The following is a 16006-nucleotide window of genomic DNA, read 5'->3' on the forward strand; positions in this document are numbered from 1 at the left end:
ATTCATCATTAACTCAGAGTCTACATCATGATCTATCAAGTAAGGAACAACCAGGTAGGATCATGTCGGAGGTAGGGTCCGTTTGGTATACGAAGTATACTGTTTGGAAATTCCACTTTAAACACCTCACTAAATCACAACCTAGACATCATTCCCGTAAGTAGATCAATCAGTATAACGAATTTGAATCATAGATAAATCTTATTTATAGGTTCATAATAACGATATTATATTTAAATATAAGATATATTTAATGTATGGTATGTGTATCTCACTTATAAAGGGTTTTTATTAAAAACCGGGCTTTGCTGGAGCAGAGCTTCTTAGCCGAAAAGCTCTTTTTCTCGGAGTCGTCTGGAGCTCCGGAACTTTCTTCTAGCGCTAGGCGAGTTTCCTAGGGCTTTAGGGGGGTTATGGGAGGTTTAGAGAGAAATTAGAGAGAGAAAGAGAAAGGTGGAGGTGTGAAGAAATGAGGGTGGAAGAGGTTCTATTTATAGGGTGAAATATGGCTCAACTTGGTGCCACATGTCACCATCTGGTGGCAAGACTTGGGGAGAAAGCAATGGTCCAGATTCAACCACATCACCCCCTTCGCAGCAACACCCTGCTGACTTCTAAACTCCGTAATTTTTGCATATGAGCTCCGTTTTCGATGTTATTTATATCCACGCATAGGTGGAGACATAATCTACAACTTTCGTTTAGACTTCGTCAGCTAATTCTCGACTGATTTAAAATTTAACAGTATGAGAAGATTATATTGTTAAATGATTGCATAAAATTCATAACTTCTACATACGGACTCCATTTTTGTCTGTCTTTTTATCGTTGAGCTCCTATTAATGAGATCTTCAATTATCATTTAGGCTGCGTTGGCAAAAAACTGCTCGATCTAAAATTCGAATTCCAGGTTGTGCACTGTTATGCCAAATCTTAGAAAAGTCATAACTTTCTCATACGAATTCAGATTTGGATGTTCTTTTTATGCACATTCTCGGTTTAACGTATACTATGAATTTTTTTAGATCACTAAGGCTAAAAAGTCTTCTATCGTAAATTCACTATTTACGTCACACAGTGTCGTGCCGGGTTTGTCGCGAAACTTCGACAGGCATAACTTCTTCGTTATAACTCGGATTTTAGCGTTCTTTATATGTCCGAAATCTTTGTCACGACCACTACAACTTTCTTCATCGATATTGAGTTTATATAACACTTTAATTTTGAAGCTTATTTTTATCCTTTATTTATTATACATTTATAAATAAGTATAAAGCAGATAAATTCACATAATTCACATAATAATCAAATAATTCATATTTATTACCTCAACATAGGTTACAATGGTTGACTTGACTATTACATCACTACACTAATGTTCAACAAACAGATGTGGATAGCGACTCATCATTTCACTCTCTGTTTCCCAGGTGAGATTTGGCCCATTCGTATGTTTCCAAAGGACAATCACTAAGTCGACCATCTTGCGTCATAACTTCTTAGTCTTACGATCAACGATTGCCTCGGGCTCTTCGATTAGCCTCTTATTCTCATCCATCCTTAACTCTGAGATTGGAATTATGTCGGGAACTTCTCCCATAAACTTCCTCAAATAACACACATGGAAAGTGTTATGAATACCATCTAGTTCTTCAGGTAATTCGAGCTTTTAAGCTTGGTTCCCAATCTTCTGAAGAACGTTGAACGGTTTAATAAACCTTGGACTCAACTTTCCTCGTTTCCCGATTCTTATAAGTCCCTTCCACGGTGAGACTTTAAGCAAAACTGAACCTCCAACTTCAAATTTCATCGGGTGTCTTTTCTTTTCAGCATAGCTCTTTTGACGATCCTGAGCTGCTAACATCCTTTCCCTGATCACCTTTAACTTCTCAGTAGTCTGATGGACTATCTCCGGGCCCATAAACTGCTTTTCTCCAGCCTCAAGCCAACAAGACGACGTACGACATTTATGTCCATAGAAAGCTTGATAGGGTGCCATCTTGATGCTCGAGTGGAAACTGTTATTGTAGGAAAAAGCTACCAGAGGTAAGTGATCATACCAATTACCTTGGAATTCTAAGGTACATGCTCTTAGCATATCTTCAAGTGTTTGAATCGTTCTTTCGCTCTGACCATTAGTCTACAGATGGTAAGTTGTACTTAAACATAACTTTATACCCAATTCCTCTTGTAGACTTCTCCAAAACCTTGACATGAAACGACTATCACGATCCGATACAATCATTAGAGGAACACCGTGAAGTCTCACGACCTCCTTCACGTAAGCGTTTGTGAGCTTATCCATAGACCACCTCTCGTTGGCTGCTATGAAATGTGCACTTTTGGTGAAACGATCCACGACTACCCAAATCATGTCGTGACCATTCTTTGTTCTGGACAGTTTAATCACAAAATCCATGGTGATGTCTTCCCTTTTACCCATGGGTACAGGTAAAGGTTCTAAACTCCCATACGGATTCTGATATTGTGCCTTAACCCTTGCACAAGTTACACACTCGGCCACATACTTTGCAACATCGAGTTTCATTGTCGGTCACCAGTAGTAGGGTTTTAGGTCCCTATACATTTTAGTGCTACATGGATGAATTGAGTACATTGTCTTGTGTGCTTCTTCCATCAGAAGATCTCTTATTCCTCCCGTCTTAGGTACCCAAATCCGATCTCGGAATACCTTCATTCCTTGACTGTTTGTACCGAACACTAACGTTTTGACCAAACGTTCTTCCTTTCGGTCATTCTTCTCTGAAGCTTCTTCTTGATCTTTACTGATACTTTCCACAATCGTCGAGACAACTTCTATTCTCAACGCTCTTGGCCTTTTTCTCTCAAGGTTGACTTTTCGACTGATAGCATCAGCGACAACATTTGCTTTACCGGGGTGGTAAAGTATCTCACAGTCGTAGTCCTTGAGTAACTCTAGCCAGCGTCGTTGCCACATATTCAATTCTTTCTGATTAAAGAGATACTGGAGACTCTTATGATCAGTGAAAAGTTTGCACTTCGTGTCATAGAGGTAATGCCTCCATATCTTTAGGGCAAATACTACCGCTGCCAACTCCAGATCATGAGTGGGGTAGTTCTTTTCATGTTCTTTAAATTGTCGAGATGCATATGTTATCACCTTCTCTCTTTGGGTCAGAACACAACCCAACCCGACTCCAGATGCGTCACTATAGACTGCGAAGTCTTCAATTCCATTGAGTAAAGAAAGAATCGGTGCTTCACATAACTTCTTCTTTAGCTTCTTGAACGCTTCTTCGTGCTTCTCACTCCATGTATAAGTAGCTCCTTTGTGGATCAAAGTTGGCAATGGATCAGCTATCGAAGAAAAGCCTTGGATAAATCTTCGGTAATATCCAGCTAATCCCAAAAAGCTTCGAATTTATGTGGGACTTTTCGGTCGTTCCCATTTCATCACAGCTTCGATCTTTGTTGGGTCAACCATTATCCCTTCTTGTTTAACCACATGACCCAAGAATTGGACTTCTCAGATCCAAAAATCGCATTTGGAGAACTTTGCATAAAGTTTCTCCCTTTTCAACTCTTCCAACACTTCTTATAGATGTTTCCCATGCTCCTCCTGGCTTTTCGAGTAGATGAGAATGTCATCTATGAACACTATCACAGATTTATCGAGGAATGGTTTACAAACCCTGTTCATCAAATCCATGAACTCTACTGGAGCATTGGTTAGTACAAATGACATAACCAAGAACTCATGGTGTCCATATCTAGTTCTGAATGCAGTCTTCTCAATATCCTGCTCTCTCACCTTCAGCTGATGATATCCTGACCTAAGATCGTTCTTTGAGAAATAGTTCGAACCTTGCAGCTGACCGAATAGGTCATCAATCCTTGGCAATGAATACTTGTTCTTCACCGTTGCCTTGTTCAACTCTCGGTAGTCTATCCACATTCTCATGCTTTCGTCCTTCTTTTCCACGAATAACACCGGAGCTCCCCAAGGTGATGAACTAGGTCGAATGAAACCGTTGTCCAACAACTCCTGAATTTGCATCATGAGCTCCTTCATCTCCTTTGGTGCTAATCGGTATGGTGCTTTTTTTATTGGTGTCGTTCCTGGTAACAAGTCTATCCGAAACTCCACTTGTCTATCAGGCGGTAATCCGGGAAGATCTTCGAGAAGGACTTCCGGATAATCACACACGACCGGTATATTATGCACATCCTTCTTTTCCTTCTTAGCATCGATCACAAATGCCAAATATGATGCACATCCTTTGGACAAACATTTTCTGGCTTTCATCAGGGAGATGATTCCAGAACTTACTCTGCGTTTGTCTTCGTACACCATAAATGACTCTTTTCTTGGTGGGTTTACTCTTACTGTCTTCTTTTGGCATAATATATCGGCATCGTTGGCGCTAAGCCAATCAATTCCCAAAACGATGTCGAAACCGTTCAACTCTATGGGTAGCAACTCTTCGTGGAATTCATTTCCGTTTAAGTCGATGACGATGTTCTTAATATGATCACTAATAGGTACGAATTTTCCACTGGCAACTTCCATAATTAGGGCATTATCAAGTTTTTCTACAGGCAATTCTAATTTCCCACCAAATTTATGCGATACAAAGGAGTAGTTTGTTCCCAAATCAAATAGTATATTGGTAGGTAATCCATTTACAAGAAAGGTACATGAAGCGACGTCTGCTACCTCCTTCACAGCCTCGAGCATCATCTAGAAAGCTCATGCCTTTGGGTTTGGTGGAATGTTGGGCCTTGTCACCTCTTTCTTCTTCGGGTAATCCCTTGCAATGTTCCCTTCCTCACGACACTCGTAGCACACCCTTTTGTTGGCGGTGCACTCATTGGCGTAATGCCCCGTCTTCCCACACTTGTAGCAGGTCACTTCCTCGCTACATTTCCCTGAGTGCTTCTTTTTGCAATTCTCACACCACTTCGCTTCATTTCCTCCTCCGAACTTTCTTAAACCAGACTTGATTTTCTTATTGTTGGGCCTTGCAGACCCCTCGAACTTCCTCTTCTCGCCAACCTCAACCTTTCTGGCAGCTCTTCCCTGAATTATATCCTCCACAGACTTGGTAGCCCAGATAGCTGCCTCCAGAGTAGGTGTCTGACGCACTGGCACCGCGCACTCCCATGGAAGTCCCTTTGTGTACTTGTCGATTTTCGTCAGCTCATCCGGAACAAGACGAAAGGCAAACTCCATCTTCTCAGTGAAGTTGTTGGTGTATTCATCAATAGACATGCTTCCTTTCTTCAGGGTTAGGAATTGGTTTTCTAGCTCTAGCAGGTTTTGGGCCGAGCAGTACTTGCGTTTGAACTGCACTAAAAATTCTGCCCACGTCAGTTGCAGGGGCTCATTGGGGCTTAGAGTCTTCCCCAGAGTGTTCCACCAACGAACCGCGCCTCCTCTGAACTAGCACACTGCAAATGTGGTATGTAGTTTTCCTCTGCAACCACACATCATGAAAGCCAACTCCATCTCTGAGATCCAATCTATAACTCCGATCGGATCTTCCTTCCCGGTGAAGGTTTATGGCTTGCAAGTTAGAAAATATTTGCACTTGCATCCGTTCCTCTCGACTCCGTCATCTTGATTGTTCCTCCTAATCACTAGCAGATCAGCTTGACCAACGGTCATGCTGTAGTTCCCTTCCTCAGACTGCCTGTCATTCAGCTCGGGATGTTCAACTGGCATAGTAGGTTCCTCTCGATTTTGTTGGAGCAATCGTCTTGTGTCCTCTATCTGATGATCCAACATCATTTGGATCATTGCTTGTACTCCGTCCATTGTGATTGGCTCTGGAGCATCTGCTACAATCGGCATTTGCTCAATCACTGGGGGCTGATTCCTATTTCCATTCACATTCCCGACTCCACTTCGGTTTCTTGCCATTTTTATCTATACACCGAATAGGGTGAATTTAGATCTTTATTTTCGATAGATGATTAAATCATCATTATCTCTCCGAAACGTTTACATGTTAGTTCTAATATCGTAGTCGTACGTTTAGAATCCTGAACACATAAGGTTTCCAGATCCGGTCAGCAACAGACCATAGATCCGAACAAATAATAGCATATAGCACATAAAAGCATTTTAGGCATCTTTCCTAACATAAACTAGTTCTTGTGTCTAAAATATAGCAGACATTCATCTCACAATAACCGCTTAGAATTTTAAGTTTAAGTCTAGAAATCCTACAAATTCCGAGTTCGCTTAAACTAATGTTCTGATACCAACTGTGACATCCCCATTTTCACGGCCAGAAAAGACCGATTTTGTTTATGCTATGTTTAAAAATCAGAGTAACATTTTAAATAAAAGTATTGCGGAATTTGTTCCCAAAATAAAATATGATAAAGATTTATCAAAGCATTTCTGAAGAAATGTATTTCATTAAAAAAAACCCCAGGATGTCATGTTCGATACAGATCAAAAGCATAAACAGTACAATATAAGCCTTGCTACATTTATTCATATCTACAGGCCTATATCCGTAATCTCTCATCCCAAACATCATATCTATGCTCGTACGCCACCACCTGTAATAAAAGAAACTGAATGGGTCAGGCTTGGGAGCTTGGTGAGCACATAGGGTTTTCAACCCACAATAAATAAGTTTATTATTTTCATCAACCAAACAAACCCGATTGCCCATTCCCGTTATCCTCACTTTACGTCCCTAAAACATCTAACATAAGGGACCTAGCCTAAGGATTTTCATCGGGGCAACAACACATGCTTTGGGGGTTCCTCAACAATTCATGTCAAATAAGGCAACCATGTAGGGGATGGAGTACTGCTGCTGAGCACACAGTTCAAATAAACACCTACAAGTTGTGAGCCTGCTAGCATTCCACTGGACTGTCTAGAATAGTATGTGGTCGTCATCTATACTTCGCTAGATGACTAGATCATCAATAACATCGAGGCCTCTCATTATTTTATTTAATCACACATCAACTATTACATTTACCCATGTTTTACCCAACACATTTTGTAGATATAAAATACATATACAGTTTAAATAATTTAAAACATGTATAACATCTTTCATCCAGCAAACATAGCAAGTATATAGATAATCCGCACACATAGCAGGTAATTTATATAAAATACTTCATATCTATGTGTAAGATGAAAGTAACTATGCACTCACTTGTTAAGTTGGTGATTCCGAACTCAGACAACGCTTCGCTTCTATTAATTTATTTTCTCTCGATGAAACCTAGTATCATTATCACTAGATTTTAGTCTAATATTCATTGCGATTAATTATTAGTCTAGATTTATTATTAAATCAGAGTCTACTTCATGATCTATCAAGTAAGGAACAACCAGGTAGGATCATGTCGGAGGTACGGTCCGTTTGGTATACGAAGTATACTGTTTGCAAATCCCACTTTAAACACCTCACTAAATCACAACCTAGACATCATTCCCGTAAGTAGATCAATCAGTATAACGACTTTGTATCACTGATAAATCTTATTTGTAGGTTCATAATAACGATATTATATTTAAATATAAGCTATATTTAAAGTATGGTAGGTGTATCTCACTTACAACGGGTTTTTATTAGAAACCGAGCTTTGCTGGAGCAGAGCTTCTGAGCCGAATAGCTCTTTTTCTCAGAGCCGTCAGGAGCTTTAGAGCTTTCTTCTAGCACTAGGGGAGTTTCCTAGGGCTTTAGGGGAGTTATGGGAGGTTTAGAGAGAAGTTAGAGAGAGAAAGAGAAAGGTGGAGGTGTGAAGAAATGAGGGTGGAAGAGGTTCTATTTATAGGGTGAAATATGGCTCAACTTGGTGCCACATGTCACCATCTGGTGGCAAGACTTGGGGAGAAAGCAATGGTCCAGATTCAACCACATCACCCCCTTCGCAACAGCACCCTGTTGACTTCTAAACCCCATAACTTTCGCATACGAGCTCCGTTTTCGACGTTATTTATATCCACGCGTAGTTGGAGACATAATCTACAACTTTCGTTTAGACTTCGTCGGCTAAATTCTCGACTGATTTTAAATTTAACAGTATGAGAAGATTATACTGTTAAATGATTGCGTAAAATTCATAACTTTTACATACGAACTCCGTTTTCGTCTGTCTTTTTATCATTGAGATCCTATTAATGAGATCTTTAATTGTCATTTAGTTCGCGTTGGCAAAAAACCGCTCGATCTAAAATTCGAATTCCGGGCTATGCACTGTTATGCCAAATCTTAGAAAAGTCATAACTTCCTCATACGAATTTAAAGTGTTCTTTTTATGCACGCTATCGGTTTGATGTATACTACGACTTTTGTTTAGATCGTTAAGGCTAAAAAGTCCTTTATCGTAAATTCACTATTTACGTCACACAACGTCGTGTCGGTTTTGTCGCGAAACTTCGACATGCATAACTTCTTCGTTATAACTCGGATTTTAGCGTTCTTTATATGCCGGAATCCTTGTTACGACCACTACAATCTTCTTCATCGATATTGGGTTTATCTAACACTTTAATTTTGAAGCTTATTTTTATCCATTATTTATTATACCTTTATAAATAAGTATAAAACAGATAAATTCACATAATTCACATAATACTCAAATAATTCATCTTGATTACTTCAACATAGGTTACAATGGTTGACCTGACTATTACATCACTGCACTAATGCTTAGCCCAGAAACACGGGCGTTACAGATCCAATGATGGTACCTGTAACGCCTGTGTTTCCAGGCTTGCCATTTTTAGCAATGTAATAGTCTAGGTTAATCTTTGTAACCCGTTTTGAAATAATAGAAGTGTATTATTTGAGTATTATGTGTTTTGTGCTTAATTGCTTAATTATGTGGTTTGATTAATTAAGAATAAAAATAAGCGTCAAAATTTAAGTGTAAAATAAACTTGATATCTTTGGTTAATGTTGTAGTAGTTGAAACGAGGTTTCCGAATATATATAGAACGCCCAAATCTGACTTCGTATGAGGAAGTTATGATTTATCGAAGTTTCGGCTTAGCGATGTGCAGCCCGAAATAATCGATTTGAGATCGAGCGGTTTTTAGCCGAAGCAATCTAAACGAGGATCGAAGGTCTCGTTGTTGGTATCGAAGCGATGAAAAGTTAGGCGAGAACGGACGTCAAACGAAGAAGTTATGAATTTATAACGAAGTTTTTAATTTATAACGAAGTTTTTCTGTCCCGGCCTATTAAAAATAAATAATAAAAATAAATTTAAAATTAACCGATGGAGTCTAAACGAAAGTTGTAGAGCGTAGTCTCACCTTCACGTGGATCTAAAGAACGTCGAAAACGGAGTTCGTATGAAGAAGATATGAATTTCCGAAGTTTATTAAATAATTTGTATTTAAAATTAATTGGAAAATCCGGCATTATCCGAAGAGGATTCATCGGACTCATCCGAAGTACGCCCCGCGTACTCGTGTACGCCCCGTGTACACCGAGGAATGTCGACACTCGCACTCGGGCACTTCGGATACGTAAGCAGTGACGATTTCGGAGCAGTACGCCCCGCGTACTCCGAGGCTCCAGCCTCCTATAAATAGGATCCGAAGGCAGCCGACTCAATTGCTATTTTTCTCTCTTCTCTCTCCCGTTTTGCATCGATTTGCGTGCCAGAAATACCCCGAAGCCCCGGTATTATTCTCGAGCCCCGAGGCAAGTCCCGAGATCCCGAAGATCCCGAGAAGTGCGGTTCCCGAGCCGCAGCTCTGCCCGCAAGAAGTTCGATTTTTGTGAAGATCTTCCAGATCTGCTGAGGATTACTACTTCTGCAAGTCGTAGTGTTGTCCGATCATCTTCTGATCAAGTGAGTGTATACTACCTTTCATAAACACGATAATAATACAAGTATGGTTTGAGTGTATTAAGTATATTGTTGTTTATATGTGTGAATGTGTATTCACTTTCTTCTATCTCATAGATATGATTTATTCTCTATGAAATACGTGTTATGTGTGTGTGTGCCTCATCTGTTATGTGGAATATGTATTGATTAAAGCATGCTATACAGGTTTTCTAAACTATGTATAAAAATGTATATTTTATCTACTAATATGTTGGGTAGAACATGGGTAGATAGTTGGTGTGTAATAAACAGATGAAAGGCCTCGTTGTTGTTTGATTTAGTCATCTAGCGGAGTTTAGATGACGACCACAGACTTTTCTAGATAGTCTCGTGGAAACATTAGCAGATTCGCCACCTGTAGGTGTTAATGAACTCGGGTGTTCAGTCGCTGTACTCCATCCCCCTCATGGTTGCCTTATTTGACTTATATTGTTGAGGAACCCCCGAAGCATGTGTTGTCGCCCCGATGAAATATTCTTAGACTAGGTCCCTTATGTTAGTTGTTTTAGGGACATAAAGTGAGAATAACGGGAATGGGTAATTGGGTTATTGTTGGTTGGTGGAAATTAAATATAATTATTTATTGTGGGTTGAAAACCCTATATGCTCACCAGGCTCCCAAACCTGACCCACTCAGTTTTATTTGTATTACAGGAAGTGGCGCAAGGGCATGAGATGGATGAGCCATCAAGTTGTTTTGTTTACAAGTCTGTAAATGTATATATATATATATATATATATATATATATATATATATATATATATATATATATATATATAATGAATGACTTGTAATGTTATCGTTTATGCTTATTGGTCTGTATCGGAACATGACACCCCGAGTTTTGATTATATAATGAAAATACATTTCTTTTATGAAATGCTTTGGTAAACATTGTTTTATCATGTTTTGTTTTTGGGAACAAATTCCGCAACTCTTTCAAATCAAAAGGATTTACTCTGAAATTATTTAAAAGCATAAATGAAAATCGGTCTTTTCTGGCTGAGATTTTGGGGATGTCACAGTACCTCAGTTGTTTGAAACGATAACAACGTCTATGATTCACAGTCTGTGTGGTCTACTAAATGAAAAGGCTTTGTGTATGAAAGATGGAAAATCTATCAAACATTTCCCAAAGTCGTTTCTTGATTCTACACTCTTTGATACTACAGATTACGTGCGCTACAAGTGTGGTTCATCCGCCCGACACACAACACCACATGGGGTCGTCATAGACAATGGATATGTTGTCCCCTACAATAAAAGACTTTGTTCCCAATTTCAAGCTCACTTTAACATCGAATATTGTGGCTGGAACATGATGATCAAGTACTCGTTCAAATATATTTCAAAAGGAGTAGATCATGTCAGATATGCAATTCAGAAAAGCAAACTGAATGATGAGATTGGTCCAAGTGTTGATACAAATAAAGGACCAACTACTACAGACGAAAATGGTCGGTGTATGAACGAGTTTCAAAAAAAATTTAGATGGCAGATATATTTGTCCACATGAGGTAGCATGGCAAATTTTAGACTTTCACATACATTACCGCCACCCACCAGTCTGGATTCTATCAGTTCATGAGGAGAATACACAACAGATTGTCATCAAAGAGTACATCACAATACAAGAAGTGCTTTGTAATCCCTTCGCTTCTAAAACAACCCTTCTTGCATGGTTCGAGGACAATGTAAGAGATCCAACAGGGCGTGAACTGACATATATCGACTATCTAAAGTCCTATAAATGTGATGTCCATTCCAAATCGTGGGATCGAAGGGTCGATGAGTCATCCAAAACGGTTGGCCGACTTGTGTTTGTACTCCCATCATCTCATGAACTATTCTACCTCTGAATGCTACTCTGTCATCAGAAGGGTTGCACGTCGTTCAAAGATCTACACACTGTGTCTGGTTGTCTCCATCCGACTTACAGAAGTGCCTGCAACGCATTAGGAATAATAGGGGACGACATTAAGTAGATGACTGCATTCACTGAAGCTTCTTTTTAGGCAACCTCATCACAGCTTCGATCTTTATTTTATCACTTGTTGCTTTTTGTGAGGTTAGTAATTCGCGCTTGTTGTGGGAAGCAGCACATGAAAAAATGTCGGATGACTACCTGCACAGGTTAAAAATGACAGTGCCGGATAAGAACTTCCGTGTCACAGACGAAATGGTGCACTAACAGTTACTTCACGAATTAGAATTATTTGTTATATATTTGTGTCGTCATATGGAGGAGTATATGAAATAGTGCAAGACTAGAAATAGCTATATAAGATATATGACTTTAAACCAATTATTTTTATATTTACAATAATTGTCTCACTGCTGTTAATTGAAAGTTTCTTTAGTTTTGTAATTTTGATAGTTTTACGAATATACGAACTTTCTGTTATATATTTTTCGTGTAGTATATGGAAGAGTGCAAGACTAGTAATATAGTACTTGACATTGACCTATATATGACTTTAAACCAATTATTGTTATAATTGTCTCATTATTATTGGTTGAAATTTTGATATATATATATATATATATATATATATATATATATATATATATATATATATATATATATATATATATATATATATATATATATACACGGTTTTTTTGTATATTAATTCTATGTGTTCTTTTTACACTCTACAAGTTATTTTGGAACCTAAATAAATGTTGTTATCACATATAAATATGTAACGAAATATGAAATTTTATTGAAAACTAGTGGTGCATTTTGTTTCGTTCGATAGAGTATATAAATATAATTCATGTGGTGGTTAATGACCTAGGAGGGTAATAAGGTTTTAACTTTGTCCACATTAAGTTCTTAAGGTTTTTTTTGTACATATTACACCAATATGGTTGTATATAATCGTTTAAAAAAAAGTAACAAGGTTTTAATTTTGTCCACATTAGGTCCCTAAGGTCATTTTTTGTACATATTACACCAATATAGTTTTTATAACCGTTTAAAGAGGGGCCATAAGGTTTTAATTTTGTCCACATTGGGTCCCTATTTTTAATATTTTTATCATTTCATCTAACTCTTTTACAATTTATATTAGTATCAACTAGCTTATCTGTTAACTCTTTTACAACTTAAAAAGGATTGAAAAATAAATTAGCTTATCAACTAGTTGTGACACACTAAACGTAACTTTAATCACTAAGAAATTGATTATTATTAGTTTTTTTATGACAAAAAATTGTTATGTAACCTTTCAATTGAAACCGTAATTGTGGTGAATGTGCGACTAAATTGAGAAGATGAAATACTGAAGTCATCTAATTAGATACTAATATAAATAAAGAGTTGGATGAAATGATAAAAATATTAAAAATAAGAACCTAATGTGGACAAAATTAAAACTTTATTACTCCTCTTTAAACGGTTATAAAACTCATATTGGTGTAATATGTACAAAAAAAGACCTTAGAGACTTAATGTAGACAAAATTAAAATCTTATTATCTTTTTTAAACGGTTATATACAACCATATTGGTATAAAATGTACAAAAAAAAAACTTAAGAACTTAATATGGACAAAGTTAAAACCTTATTACCCTCCTAGATCATTAATCTTGACCAAAAATATTATTTTGAACAAAAGATTTTGTATATAGTTTTTTTTTTAATTTTGCTTTGACCTCCCGAACATATATCTATGCTCGATTTTATGATTTGTATTCTTTTTAGATTTTTTTTTCAATTTTTTATGGTATCCTAACGAGTCCTCACTTTAAAATGAGTCATCACATAAACCGAACCCTATATATATATATATATATATATATATATATATATATATATATATCTTATACTATATTATAAAGCATATTAGTCATATCTTAATTGTTAAGAGATATAAGTTATAAAGCTTTTTGTACAAATCATTTATGGATAAATAAATCATTAATACTTGCCAAAAGCTTAAAACCTAAGGTCCAAGACGACAATGCCATAACCATGCTTTATCCAAACCATTAGAAGAATCGATATGCAACACATCATTTCCTGAGTTGTCTACAACCATCACAGTTTCATATATTCCATTACAAGGCAATGCTTCAAAATAGAAAGTATCGTTAAAGAAAGCATTAATGGAACCATTTTCATTATTAAACGAAAATCTAAAACCTTGTCTATGCAAACCATGAAAAGAAATAATGTTTCGTGTCATTTCTGACGAATAACAACAATTATTCAAATCTAGACCTAACCCACTACTAAGCACTAAAGAGTAAACTCTAATCTTGGTGACATGCGACGCTTTCATATTCCCTATGATCAAGTTTAACTTCCCATGCTTCACATCCCTACTTCTTCGTAGACCCTGCAAATCAGAACAAATGTGAAAACCACATCCTGTATCGAGGACCCAAGATATAGCATGTGATAAGTTATTAGATTGAATAGTATAAATACCTGCGAAGGATGGCTTTATATTCCCATCCTTGATTTCTTGTAGGTACGTCAGGCAGCGTCATTTCAATTCCCTTTGTCGTGGCAGTGGAAGCACTCTGCATCCTTCGGGTTAGAAGAGGCATCAACAGGACCGAATTTGGTTCCCTTGTGGCTCTTAGAAGGAGCCTTCCTCTTCTTTCCTTTTCCTTCCCCAATAGCCAAAACAGGGGCAGCAGTAGTAAGAGTAGATGCAAGAGATTTGCCTTTTAGACTACTCTCAACAGTCCTTAGCAGGCCTTGAAGCTTGCTTAGAGTGACCTCCTCATTGTTCATGTGGTAGGTCATACGAAACTGGTCATAGCAAGGAGGTAAGGAGTGTAGAATAATATCTATGGCCTGCTCCTCATCAAATTTGATATTTAACTTCAGCAAGCGATCCACATATATCTCATTTTCTGTAAGTAGGTCGTGATGGACTCTCCATCCTTCATTTTGGTAGTGATCATCGCAACGATGATCTCATACCGTTCCTGCCTAGCACTTTGATGGTACATTTCCATCAAATCTTGGTGCATCTCGTAGGGATAGTGGTCCTCGTAGGATAAATGTGTCGGTTAACCACACACATGCTCCATTGATCTATGATAAACATCAAGCCACCCTTTGCCACCATTGCTAGTCCCAAATTAGTGTGCCGGTTATCCACGCACGCTTCACTAACGACTTGACAGGGTGCAAAGTGTAATTTCATGGAACATAATCATTTCACATTTTTCCTAAAGTAACTAAGATTGAGAATTTTATAAAAACATTTAGTTACTTTATTAATCATTATACTTTTAATGAGGAATTATTTTGCCTTATCCTACCCGTTCGGCTAACGACCCTCCACCATTCAAGGAAGTGGTGGGTGAAAGTGGACACCCATTAAACTGTCATTTTATAGGCAACAACCTTATACCCCTTTATAGATCCACTTCGTGAACGAGGCCTACTAATGGTAAGACTAACTTAATCTTATACATACATACATACATACATACATACATACATATATATATATATATATATATATATATATATATATATATAATTATTAATCTTATAATATTATGATAGTATAAGGGTTGAATTTTAAACTTGTAAAATTCTAGGGTTTGGAATTTAAATAATTTAAAATTAAAACTTTTAATTAAAAATTTAAATCCCAAAACTTGAGGGCAAGTTGTGAAACTTTTCGAAACATCTTTTAGATCAAATTTGAAAAATAATTAATTAATCATACTAATAATATTTATCACATAATTTGACCTAATCTATTTACTTGACAAGATAATTCAAATCAAAATACAAATAATTAATATTTATCATATAAAACAAGTAATTATCTTATTTATGACAATTATCTTTGAATTGCATTAGGATAATCCATATCATATTGTAAAAATCGGATTTTAACAGCCAAAAACGTTTTTGGTAATTATCCTAATTTGATTTCAGTCAAAATCCTGAAAAATCAACCACCAGACTGTTCGACTCGCCGAGTCAGAGAATGGACTTGTCGAGTTGCCCTGACTCGTCGAGTTCATCTGGTGACTCGACGAGTTCATCAGGAAGAAGCAAGATTTTTCAAATTTCAGTCATTGAACAATTAAAACAATGCATCAAATACAAAAGAAAAACGATCTAGGCTCTGATACCACTGTTGGGTTATGAGCAAT

Source organism: Lactuca serriola, chromosome 1 (genome assembly GCF_051521515.1).
Source record: "Lactuca serriola cultivar US96UC23 chromosome 1, Lser_US96UC23_V15, whole genome shotgun sequence".
Lineage (NCBI taxonomy): Eukaryota > Viridiplantae > Streptophyta > Magnoliopsida > Asterales > Asteraceae > Lactuca > Lactuca serriola.